The following is a 13,577-nucleotide window of genomic DNA, read 5'->3' as shown; positions in this document are numbered from 1 at the left end:
AGCCTGACTGGGCACAGCCTGGGCTTCAGTGATCCCAGAGGCCTGGGTTTTGGACTCAGAGGTTCCCAGGGTGGACAGTCACCCACTTGTCTCTCACTAGAGCTGAATAATGGCTGAGGGAACTTAATTTGCTGGGCTCCTAAAACTATGAAAGGAGGAGGAGAAGAGGAGGGGGAGGGGGAGGGAGGAGGAGAAAAGGAAGAAAAGATGTGGGCATGGGGGCCGCATCATCCTCACTAGGGGAGGTGCAAGGTGCCCTTACATTTGCATTCTCACAGCGCCACCTGCTGGGCGTCTGGAGTAGATGTGTCACTTAAAAAATGGGAAGACGGGAAGATTCTGAGAAACTCAAAAGCCCTGCAGAAGGTGCTTCGTACCTCATCAGTGCATTCTGTCTCAAGAAAACGGGGGACTGATCACAGTTCTAATTGGATGAGGAAACACCTAGCAGATGAGGAAATATCCACAGAAGTCAAATACAGAGCTGGCCTTTTAAAGGGATAGAAACCAGAAAGGGGGCACTCTCGTATTTTCAAACTTGGGATACTCTGACTCTTGGAACGTGGTATAAAACAGCACAGTCGCCCACCATTGCACATTGCTGGGTTTTGAAGACCCTGAAGAAAATGCAGAAGGGGTGCAGTGAACCCTGTCATGTTGACGTCCATGCTGTAACTGCACCTCTCTCCTGTGACGTCATCTACCACAAGGTGTTTCCCAAGCCTGACTCAATGCCTGTTCACATCCACTGTGAATCTTCCCTTGGCCTATGTGTCTCTGTGCAAAACACACAACTTCCTCAAGAGTTACCTGCAGTTTCATGGCGGTCCCGTCCCTGTCTGCAGACGGTTCCTGGGGATCCTCTGCCTAAGTGACAGCGTTGCTACAGCCATCTGGCAAGTGTCCCTACCACACCCTGACTCTCTCTAGGGACAGGACCTGATGTACACTCTGCATGCCTTGGGTTAGTTACAGGGAATGAATGAACACCTTTTAACAACTGAGATGACTTTCTGGCCAACGCGATCAACTCATTCCACAAGAAAGGCATATTCAATATGGATGCTTAATCTTTATCCTCCAAACACACCTCATGCTAAGCTGAAGCCGCCATTAGCCTGTTGCTACAGCCCAGTGCAGTGTCTCTATGGAGGCTTTCTGTTGCTCTGCACATTTCCACTTTAGTCATCAAGTTCACTGTCACTGAGTGCAATGACTCGGGTGGGGCATTGTGCCTGAGGAAGCTCAAACTGGCGACAGAAGCAGTGAACACGCAACGTAAGAAACTGGGAAGCTAGCAGCGGCACTTTGAGCTCCAGATAGTTTAAAGCAATACCCTAATCCTATAATTGAATATCATGGATTGGCATCTCTAATAATTCACTGAGTCAGTCCAGGCTTTAAATACTGGAGAGTTCCAGGTCGTGTTTTCACTCATATAAAAGCCACAGGAGCACACAGAGTGAACTTACATGGACCCTGCAGCATCTCTACCAGCTGACACCATGGCTGAAGGATGCAAGGAGCACCTGCCCATGGACTTCATCTTCTTAGCTCTACTTGTATCTTTTGCCAGATGCCTCAACAAAATATAATTCCTTCCCAACTGGCCTGGCAAACCCAGCACAAAGCCCCATGATGCCGCTTTATCTGAGACGCTTTTTTATAAGCCATTGGTCTGTATGTTCTGAGGAGGCAGCACTTAGAATTTTGGTCTTCCTTCTCTAGAATTCAAATTCAAGTCTAGTGTTTACTTCACTTTATATGATCAATTCTTCTCCCACCCCCCACAAAAAAAGTGGTGTTGGTTTGGTTTCGGAATTCAGTGACTGGTCAGGAGTGAGACCCACCACAGGCTCAGAAAACATAATTACACATCCACCTGGACTCCATCCCTCAGTGGGACCAACTCGGGAACATATTTTCAAAGCTGGAGCAGCAAATAGAAGTTCACAGAAATGTCACGCCTGCCCGTCTGCTATTGTGAGCAGTCCCTGAGAAAACAGGACGCCAGATTGAAAAACATACAGGTCAGTGGCCCTTTCAAAATTATCAAAGGACGTAAATTAAAGAAGAAAATGCTTTCAAAAAGGCAGGCAACCCTCAATAAATATCTGGGCTGCTACAGTGCCTTTTTACTTGCTTCACAGGCCCAATTGTCCTCAACCACTGTCCCTCAAAATCCACCTTCCACTGCCACAAATGAACCCGCTGATTCAAACGCACCCCGGGTGGGTTTGTTGTGCTTGTTTTTTTCTTTTCTGGTGTGATGGAATAACACCAGTGGAGTGTCTGCTGTGTCTGCAGAGGCCTTAAATACAACACACCGTAATGTGCACCTCACCGACCATCTCTGTACTGTTCTACACTCACACTATGACCTCTGCCCACTTTCTCCGTTTGTTCCCATGCCGATCCTGGAACCCTTGTAACCACCGATATAATTTTTGCCCCTGACAGGGACCACCCTCCTGCTTCAGATGAGGGAAGTTACAAGTCTTTGCTCTTTATGCCTGGCTTCATATCACCTAGTATAATGTCCTCAGGGTTCAGTTGTTCATCAGAATTGCCTTCCTTTCCAGAGGTGAGTGGTATTCCACTATACCTGGGTGCCATGTTTGTGTTCCCACCATTGAGGGATGTTGGAGCTTCTCCCACATTTTTGCCATGATGACTGGGTCTGCTGTGACTAGCCAGGGTCTTTATGACAGATGGTGCTTGGCTTCTATCTACACACAAGTGTTCGTCATAGGATGTGCAAATTTGAAATGACAATCACACACATCCCCGCAATAACACAATCAAAATCCTTGGAGACCTTGGGCTTCGAAGAGGAAATCACAAAGGAAAAAGATGCCATTTGCAAATCTAAAACTGAGTGAGTGCAGGAAGATTAAACCAGAGTGGTATGAACCCACTGCCAGCAGACCTTGCTCCAGACAGAAGCGACTGATCCCACTGCAGGATTCACTGGAGAAGACAAGAGGGCGGGTCTGCTTCAGCCTGAACCCTGCTTCAGCAACCAAGGGTACAGAGGAGCTAGGACAGCCTCATTTCTGAAAGTCTGCAAGCTGGGTGAAATGTAAGGATCTGCAAAACGCCATGGCCGTTGCATTGGTGGAAGGACCTTGTGGAGGGGAGAGCGGCTTTGGAAGGGCTTCTGAGGTAGGGAGTAGGAGCTGCCCAGAAGAAAAGAAACACGAATCTATTTCACACAGAAGTGGACCGTACAAATCTATAGCCATAAAACAACAAAGAAAACTTGAGAAACGGCAAGTTAAATGTAGCTACTGAAAGAGCAACGTGGAGAGAGAAGGTGTGTGAATATGTATGGATACCAAGAACAGAGCAGGCTTTAGTCACGTTAGCTAGAGGCCCCAGGATAGTGTGAGCCTCCCAGGCTCACAATGAGATCTACATTTAGAAACAGTCTGTACACTATGAGAGCTGAGACCAGGGACAGCGAGGGTGGAGATGGCCCCAGTGTCAGAGGAATGTAGTAGACTCACAAGGGAACTCAAGGAGACAGGGATCTGATAAAGACAAGGGCACGGAGCAGGCAATAAATGAAGGCCACCAGGAGGCACCTCCAGGAGACAGAAAGTGAGCCAGACAGAGGGGAGAGTCTGCACACTCATAAATGGACAGGTAAAGGTTTAACCTTATTGGGTATCCTGGACAAAAACAGCACTGATGGAGAGTTTATAAAGATACTTTTTAATGATTCATATAGAGGCTTTATAATATACCATTGAGAGAGAGTTTGTTGAGAGTGAATACCTTCAAAAGTATTAAAGAGACAGGCATCATTTACAGCTAAGATAGGAATTAGCCTCGAGAAGAAAAGACGCTAATCATAGCTCAACATGCAAGATTTTTTTCCATTCCTGACCTGCATGGATTGATCCTGGCAGCCCCCCTTCTCTCTGTCTGGTGCTCAGCCCATCCCCAAGAAGGTCAGCAAAGGTCTCGCTGTCATGACGTCTTACTCATCCTCTGTGAGCTATTGTTCGGTGAGCAGAGGCATGATTCTACTGTACTCGTCAACTCCGTTATCACGACAAAATGCTCAAAATGACCATCTTGAAAAGAACAGTTAACTCTCACTCACAGTTTGGGAGATGGTTGGCTGGCCCCATTGCTTTGGGTCTGAGGAGAGGCAGAGTGTCACAGTAGGAGCCCTGGGTAGAACACAGCTGCTCATCTCACGGGAACTGGGAAGGAAAAGAAAAGATGGCAGGGTTAACTTCCTCCCCCTGGTTGCATTTCCGGAAGTGCTTTCCAATAGCTGCTTAGGCTGAGGGCGTGGCTCTCTCCACCCGGACTCAGAGGTATAACACTTCCCATGCAATCCACAGCAGTCCATCCTGCCTCTCGACAGGCAGCAGCTTTTTAATCACAGATTTTATAGTTAGTCTTTGTGAAATGTTCTCACTAGAAGTTGGTAACTAACAATTAAATATTTCCGCTTTACCATTTTCGTACAGTGTCATTTCCAATTATTCCAGGTTATATTTTTATAACTGTTCCTTATTAAATTAAGATGCAGTGCCTTACACTTTTCTGTCTCCACCTTAACAAACAGACCATAAAGGTACAATGCCAGACAGATTCTGGGTTTCAGGATACTGGACACGAATATGCATCCTGCAAGACCGCTCACAGCAGCAGAACTCCATGCCAAAGTGAAAAATAACTAAGTCAGAAACATGTAATTTAGAAAAATAAAAAAATAGGATATTGCACACAAACATTTCCTGGGTACCCCCCTGGGGGCTGATAAATCAGTTCTAATAATAGACCCACAGCATGGTGTTCTGGGTGGGACTTTGCATCTTCTCACCAAAGTGGAAAAGTTAAAGAAGAAAAAACGTCCTGTTGAGGGCTGGGGAGATGGCTCCATCGGGAAAGTGCTTACCACACAAGCATGAGGGCCTGAGTTTGAGCCCCAGAATCTGCATGAAAAAGCAGAGCATGGAGGAACCTTCCTCCATCACCCCAGGGCTGCACGGATTCCTCTGATCTGTTGGACAGCCAAACCAGTTAAATGTAGCAGAAATCTTAAAAAGTTCTTATTAATAAAACCAAACCTGAGGCCAGTTATTGGGGTGAATGCTGGAAGATCAGAGAAGCAGAACAAGCCACAGCTACCTCACCTCGCCAGTTCCTCAGCTGGTCTTGTTTCCTCAGACTGGAAGCCTCTGTGTCCTCATATCCGAATGGCTCTCAGCTAAACTGTGCTGCTAGAAGTCTGAAAGCTTAACCAGTCAAATGCTTAACCAGCCAAATGCTTAACCAGCCAAATGCTTCTAGTTTCTGGTCCTCACCCCTTATATACCTTTCTGCTTTCTACCATCACTCCCTGGGATTAAAGGTGTGATGAGTCACCATGCTTGGCTGTATCCTTGAACACATGGATTTCTGCCTCTGGAATGCTAGGATTAAAGGCAGGTGCTACCACTGCCTATCCTCTGTGTTTAATATTGTGGCTGCTCTGTCTCTGACCCTAGATAAGTTTATTAGCGTGCACAATATTTTGGGGAACACAATACCACCACAGTTAAATCCGAGAGTTCTGGGCCCATGATAAACCCTATCTCAAAAAACAAAGTGAACGGCATCTGAGGCATGACACCTGAGGTTAAGCTCTGCCTTTCACACAAACACATATACACATGTGCACACACACACACACACACACACACACACACACACACACACACAGGACCCTACTGCTCTGAATGCTTCGAGCTCAGCTATAATTCAAACCAACTGCAGACATGCCTTGATGTTACTATTGGTATAGTTTGTAGCCCAACATTTTAATCCCCATCTCTTTAGGATAAAAGCCATAAAAATAGGTTTTGGGTATTAAATACACCTATACAAATTCATGTCACCATGGAAAATACTCTTGCCTGGCTTTAAGATTAAATTCAATAGCTAATTACTTTCCTCTGGGATTAGTGATCACTAATTTAGCTTGAAGGTAAAAATATTCCCTTGATCCAATTAAAGCTTCAAATAAAATTTGGCAAGGCCCATCCCAGAATTTCTACAGCTTACCACTGAACTTTACCTGCCAATACACTTGCTCTCTGCAGAAGCAAATGAATGTGGACAGTGTATGAGGAGCTCTGCCTGAGGAGCCATGTGGGAGGAGTTGTCTTAGTTAGGGGTTCTACAGCTATGACAAAACACCACTACCAAAAGGGAGTTGGGGAGGAAAGGATTTCTTTGGCTTACAATTCCACATCACAGTCTGTTAAAGGAAGTCAGTTCAGGAACAGGTAAGGAACTTGGAGGCAGCAGCTGGTGCAGAGGCCATGGAGGGGTGCTGCTTACTGGCTTGTTCCTCATGGCTCCTCAGTCTGCTTTTTTATAGAACCCGGGACCACCAACCCAGGGTTGGCCACATCCATGATGGGCTGGGCCCTTCTCCATCAATTAAGAAAATGCCTTACAGCTGGATCTCATGGAGGCATTTCCTCATTTGAGTGAGGCTCCTTCCTTTCAGATAGCTCTAGCTTGTGTTGAATTGATATAAAACTAGCCAGCAGAGGAGCCAAGAGCGAGGAGCACTGTATGAAGGCCCCTGTGTCAGGAGCCTTATGTCAGGAACTCTGTGCATGAGGGCCCTTATGGAGGTTCCTTTGTGAGAGCCCCTGTATGGGGACCCCAGTGTGAGAACTATGTGGGGATCCCTGTGTGATGACCCATGTGTGGGAGTCCCTGTGTGAGAACCATGAGTGAGGATCCCTGTGTAATGACCCATGTGTGGGGACCCCTGTGTGAGAACCATGAGTGGGAACCCCTTTGTGAGAACCATGTGTGTGTGGATCCCTGTGTGAAAATCATGAGTGAGGATCCCTGTGTGAGAACCATGAGTGGGGACCCCTGTGTGAAAACCAGGATTGGAGAACCCTGTGTGAGAGTCATGTGTTTGGGGATCCCTGTGTGAGAATCATGTGTTTGAGGTCCCTGTGTGAGAACCATGTGTTTGGGGATCCCTGTGTGAGAACCATGTGTGTGGGGACTCCTGTAGAGTACCATGTGTGAAGAGACCCCTGTGTGAGATGTATGTTTGAGAACCCCTCTGTGAGAACCTTGTGTGTGGGGACCCTTGTGTGATAAGAACTCATGTGTGTGGAGACCTTTCCATGATGACTTATTGTGGCATACTCTTTTTGAGGATCCCTGTGTGAAGAACTGTGTGTGAGGACCTCTGTGACAGAGCCCCTTTGTGAAGACCCCTGTGTAGGGGCTGAGTGCACCATTTCAAAGCCACATGCGCTTTTCTTGCTCAAGGTGGTCTGAGAATCAGGGGTCATACTTCTGTTTTTGTTCATTTTGGGTTTTTTTATTAAAATTAAGGACACTGTCAGTATTTATGGAAAAGCTTAAAGCAAACAAATACATAAATAATATTTTTAAAAAATAAAGAAACTATGCCTACCTGTTCACTTCTTTACATTATAAAATCTCTTGGAGGATGTATAGTTTTTTTAAGAAATCTGACAGAGACCTTGGACAGACCCTGGCCTCTCACTTCGGTCTTCCTCAACTTCCTCTAGGGCAAACCTTTTCTCTCCATTTCCCTTGGAGCTATGTTACCTGTTGGCTGAACACATCTCCGACTCCCGCCTCCACATTAGCTCTGCTCCTCTTAAGGTTGCTTTCTAGAACCATTCAAACCTTAGGCTCATCCCGATATCTTCCTCACAGACCTTTGTACCTTGAGTTGTCCTGGCATTTGGCACCCTCTCTCTCCCTTAGACCCCAGACAAGACCATGGTTCATGCTGGCCCTCTTTGGCATGTACGCCCAGCCTGTCTTACCAAGACTTGGACATTATCTCCCTGTCTTCTCTCTTTTCCTCCTTTGGATTGTCCTTTAAGAATGTATTTTGTTTCTGTATAACTCAAAGGAAGACTCTACAGGCCCAACCACACCACTCTTTCTTTCTCTGCCCGCTCCCACCCCATAGCATTATTGTTCTCCTCCTCTAGTACGTTAGTCAACGGCTCCTACGCCTGCCTGGTATTCAGATTTACTTTTAGATCCCATCCCATTGAAAACCCAGAAATGAGATCCTTTTGAGCCTGGACTTAGCAGCATAAGGTCTGGAGTTCTCAGCTTTGTGAGTGTTTCTGAAGACACAATATTGGAAAGGATGTAGGTGGTCCTTGCTCCAAAGAGATTAGCTAATAATGGGGGACACTTTAGTGCAATGTCTTGTGTTTCATGAGTACAAAGAAGGGTCATCCCATCAGAATGGGTATATGGGGAACTGGGTGATCTTGAAAAGTCCTTGGATAAGATGTTGTGTAAGGTGCATCTAACTTAGCCAGAGGACACCAAAGAGGAGAAGTGGATAGGGCCAGAGAGACCAGGGAACTTCCGTTCTGTGGTTTTGGTTTTAAGGTGATGCTAATGTGGATCCACACAGGCTTTCAAAGTGAGGAGAGGTACCCAATGATTGACTGGCATTTTAAGAGTATAGTCACTCTTAAATGCCTGCATTAGGGGAGAGAAGTGAAGACCACCGTACCAACAGGAAGAGGGACTCACCACAGTAACAGGAAGAGAAACTATCTAGTAAAACTACTTTCTTATTCGAAGTGATGCTGTCTCAAAAGGGTTTCAACACAGAGATGGTGATGTAGGGTACATTGGAGGATGCTCTGGGATATGGGGAGATGACACTAAGGATATAGGCATGGACTCCCCAAGGTACAGGTACACTTATAACAACCTTCAGTGAACAAATACTTTAACTAACGTTGAGGATAACCATGAAGGAGCAGCAGGGGCCTCACTTCACCTCTGAGAGCCACACACTCTGGATTGCTGAGTGCGCTGTCCAGCCAGAAGAACCACAAACATCTCTCCTCCTGTGAATGTGCACAGCAGAGGTCAGGTCCTGAGGCAGCTGTTTCCACGACACCAAGCCATGTCTAAAAGCAAACATGGTTCCGAGGGGCCAAGACACCCAAACTACACTTAAAATATCGAATTACCTCACGGTAGTAAAAGATATTTCTTGGCTTTGCATAGACATTCTAGTTCAATCATAAGCTAAAAGCAGAGAGAGATAAAGAAAAAAATGCCCAGCATCTGTAGAAAACAAGAGGAGAAATCTGACGTTCTTCTAGCACTTTGATGAAGCAATTGGTAAAAGTCATCAAAGATTTTAATATCATTTCAGACTGGGTGATGTGGCAGACAGAGGATGGAAGCTATGAATTAGTCCCTAGCGCAAAAGCTTGAAATAAGGCCAGAAAGGACAAGGCTTGAGCAAGCACAGCCTGAGCAAGCCAGGATTTTTTCTCCTACCTGGTGGGAGATTCTGTTTTCTCAAGTTTCTCTTTAATAAACAGGAAAAGGAGGCAAGGTGCTGGGGGAAGAAACAGAGAATAGAATTCACCAAGGCCTGCCGTAGAGAACACTGTCAGGAAGGGTTAATAGAGAGCTAGTTAGGAGACAAACCCCAGGAAAGCATCTGTCATGGGAAACAGCAATTCAGGCACAGTGCAGACCTGAGGTGTTCCAGTGTGAGATTGTCCCCTAAGACCCAGGTGTTACAGGAGGGACTTCAAGAGGCAGGGCCTTCCTGGTGAAAGTGTTTCAGATCACTAGAGGTATGTCCTTAAGGGCAATGGTACCCTGGTCTCTTTTTCTACTTTTATTTGAGATAAATGTTTTCATTCTACTATGTCCCTCTATGAGGACAAATGTTTCACTAGAGGTCTGAAGTAATAGAGTCAACCAACAAAGGCTGAAACCACAAACTGAGCCATAGTAACCTTCCCTCTTCATCAGCTGATCACTTGAGTGTCTCAGTCACAGACCAACAGAGGACCTGGCGCATGTGTCAATGGGGGTTCTGGGTATATTAAAAACAAACAAATAAAAGCCCAGAGCTGAGGGACATTTAGCATCACAGCCCTACAGAGGCATCAGCCATAAATCCAGGCAAGAGCCCCAAGGATGTCTGCTGCTGAATTTTTTACTCTGTTAACCTACGTGTTCTACTGTCCTGACAGTATGCCCATAGGAACAGCAGAGCTGGCAGCCAAGGTTAACCATCCTGCTTCTCTTCCTGGAAACTGCCTGGGGTTTTAAGGCATGAGAAGTCACAGGCTTAAATCTTACCCTGCTCAAACTAGCACTTGTCACCCAAAGCTTCACATCTTCAAGCCTATGGCATGTCTGTGGCTCCCAATTCATAACTGGGGGAATGGATACTTTAAGAAATACAGTAACACATACCTCACCCCCATCTAAGACTTCTCTTCCCAAAGTTTCAGCTTCTCACCTTGATCCAAAAACATTACATGGGGAATTCCATAGGCAAATAACTCACATGTTCTAAATGGCATGTTAGGCTGGATCTACCACCATTATATATGTATAGGAACAATGGTGTGTGGAGGTCTTAGCTGTCTGTGTCCCAGTGTCTTGGCCATCTTGGACCTCCCTAGGTGGTTCTTTCCTCCCCATCTCTCTGATCCCTACCTGGATGGGGAACTGTCCACCCCAGCATCCAGCTGGACCTATACCATAAAACCTAATGTTAATCTCAATATCTGTAAACAAATCCCAGGCCTTGGGAACTGCCTGTGTTTGCAGAGATACCCAGAGCATCCCGACATAGAGGCAGGGTATGGCTGGGGACATGAGTCTGGTTTTCAGTGAGTCAGCTCTGGTTCTAAGGGCAGTATGCATTGGGTATGTCATCCAAGTTTTCTAGACTGGTGGTTGAGGAGATGACCTCCCAAGAAGGGCTGTGTGATAGATACAGGATGTGATGTGCCCAGAAGACATACAGACTATCAAACCCACAACTGTGCAGGAGGGACGGCCTTGCTGTCCACTCACTGACTGCAATAGGGACTGCCTCAGAGGCTTGCATCGGTGAAGATCATCTGAAGATTTTTTACCAGGTTGAAATCGTTAATTCATTTCACATCCAACAATTTTACAGCAGCAGTGAGAACAAAACCGCTGGCCCTGTCACCTGAAATATCTATTTGCATAATCCACAATTAGCATTTTTGTCTGAATTACAAGTTGTTTTCTTTTTAACTCACCATTGGGTGAAACTTTATGAGAAAAAATAAAACAAAATTAGCAATTACAAATAGCAGGTAACTAATATGAAGGATAAGGACAGGTCTTTATGGAAATCAAATGCTTGTTTCTAATGGACGCATAATAATGATGCTTCTTTATGTCTTCTTGATGGGTACAGTGGACTGTGAACACCTAGACGGGAGGCAAGGCTGGTAACCAAAGAGCCCCTGGTGCTTTATCTTTGAAGGAGGGACGTTTACCCCCAGCATCCTTTGAAACACTTTCACTGAAATTGCAAACAAATTCAATTATCTGGTGATTTTAATGAGCACAAAATAACCTTTTTGTTAACAAGAAAGAAATTGATTTCAGAACAAAATAGGCCAGGGACATCTGAAAAGCCAGCAGAGTGGGATAACTGTAAGAGAAGCATTGCCCTGCGTGACACCAGGCCCACAGGGGCGAAATAAATATTACCTGATTGCAAGGAAGATAGAGCGAAGCTTCCTAAGGCAGAGAAAGCAGTTCTGAGCCCAGCTGCTGTTTGATTTCTGGTGGCATTCTACCATCTTGTGTTCCCAAGAAACTCAGAGTTGAGACTAGCCATGCCAGATACCGATGATATCAGATCTCAAATATCATGCACAGAACCCCGTGCACCACATTGGTTTTCGCAGAGCACGGGGAGGGAGGATTATAAACCCAAATGCTTTAAGCCCCCATGTTGAATTGCACTTGCACCAGAGACGTTTGCCTTTGCCGGAGAACTGCACCCACGTCACAAGCTCCGCCCCTGGACTCCAGGGATGTCTTTGGCCATATTAAAACTGAGGCATCAGAGCAAGGGCAGCCTTCAACCTGGATGTATCCCTGCCCCGGTGAGCATCCATGCATATGTCAGCACTTCATTCTGCTCTCTCACACTCACTGGAACCCTTCCTCTGATACAGTGTCAGATGAGCCACTCATTCAATTATAAAGCACTTTTCCTGTTAAGTGTGTGTGTGTGTGTGTGTGTGTGTGTGTGTGTGTGTGTGTGTGTACATGCATGGGGTTATATGTGTGTATGTGCATGTATGTGTGCATGTATGTGTAAGTGGATATATAAGTTGAACTATATGTGTGTGTATGCATGTGCATATATAACAGTGTTTGTATGTACATCTGTGAATGAAGTGTGTGTGTGTGTGTGTGTGTGTGTGTGTGTAGGTGTGCTTATTCACTTACTCCTTACCACACTGCCTGCAGTGGTGGCCTATATCACAGACCCTCTCTCCCTACTGGATCTTTCTGCAAATAGTAAGTCATGGGAGAGTCCTATGGAAGAGTCAGATAGGGCATTACACACTGGTGTACAGCCTGGAAGGTCATTTGCATAGCTCATTTGCATGGCTCACTGGTGTAGCGGTTGGTATGTAAAACAGAAGAGATGATCAGCACTCCTAAGGAACTCAACCTGCCTTTGATCTGGTGAAGGTGAGAAGAGACCCCGCTTTGAGACGCATTGAAGTACTGAGGAAGGAAATCACAGTCACCTGCCAACTGCCCACTTCAGAAATGCTAATTGATATCACCTGTCAGCTTTGAACAATCATTTATCAATTGAATGTCTGGCTTCTCTAAATACCTGGGACCACGCTGCCTCTTTTTTGAAGTTTGTTCTGATGCCAGGAGATGTGGAAGAGCGAGAAATGAGCTCAGCAGACACCACTGCCTATGATCTTTAAAACTGGTGCTGGAGGAGATTTGCATAGACAGGCACTTTGTTAAGAACAAATCAATCTCTCTCTCTCTCTCTCTCTCTCTATATATATATATATATATATATATATATATATATATATATATCCCTCTATATCTCTCTGTCTCTCTCTCTTTCACCCCCTCTGTCTCTGTGTGTGTCTGTCTCTCTCCGTCTGTCTGTCTGTCTCTCTCTCTCCCACTATCTCTGTCTCTCACTCCCTTTGTCTCTCTTTCTGTGTCTATCTCTCTCTCTCTCTCTCTCTCTCTCTCTCTCTCTCTCTCTCTCTCTCACTATAATGGGGCCTCACCCTGTCATGGAGCAGCTACAGAGAACCTGTATGTCTGAGCCGTCACTTCACTTCCTCAAGACAATGGTGCTCTGTGTATGTCCCAACAATGCTCCAGTATCTGCTTTAGTTTCTAACATGAGCAATATAGTGATGGAGATGGTACATCTTGTGAATCCCTTCAAAGGTCTATGAAAATATGCGACTTTCAGAAGCCCCTGGTGAGAAGATCCTGACCCAAATCCTCTTTTCTTCAGATACTGAGTCCAAGAAGTGAGTATGAGAACCAGAGTCTTTGGCCTGCTTACCTATGAGCTCACCAAGTTGAAGTTGGTGAATTAAAGGAGGCCACAATGAGTCCAAGGAAGAGGATTTGTGTTGGAAGTTTTCATGACAATCACATAAATGCAAACACCAAGAGAGCTGCAGAACAGGAAGAATCTGGGGACAGTTACCCAGTGGGATGTCTGA

The 13,577-nt window shown here is 45.6% G+C and overlaps 1 long non-coding RNA gene across 1 annotated transcript in view; it reads right to left on the bottom strand.

The window, feature by feature from the left end:
* LOC128118923 (uncharacterized) overlaps nt 1-4,215 on the bottom strand; it is a 186,900-nt gene extending 182,685 nt beyond the window's left edge. The window contains exon 1 of the long non-coding RNA XR_008221389.1: nt 4,112-4,215. This is a non-coding gene — a long non-coding RNA (uncharacterized LOC128118923). The remainder of the gene's footprint in view (nt 1-4,111) is intronic.
* Between the last annotated feature and the right edge of the window lie 9,362 nt (nt 4,216-13,577).

This window comes from Peromyscus californicus, unplaced genomic scaffold (assembly GCF_007827085.1).
Source record: "Peromyscus californicus insignis strain IS unplaced genomic scaffold, ASM782708v3 Scaffold_23__1_contigs__length_62951481, whole genome shotgun sequence".
Classification (NCBI taxonomy): Eukaryota; Metazoa; Chordata; class Mammalia; order Rodentia; family Cricetidae; genus Peromyscus; species Peromyscus californicus.
This window is presented reverse-complemented; position numbering and strand designations above follow the sequence as displayed.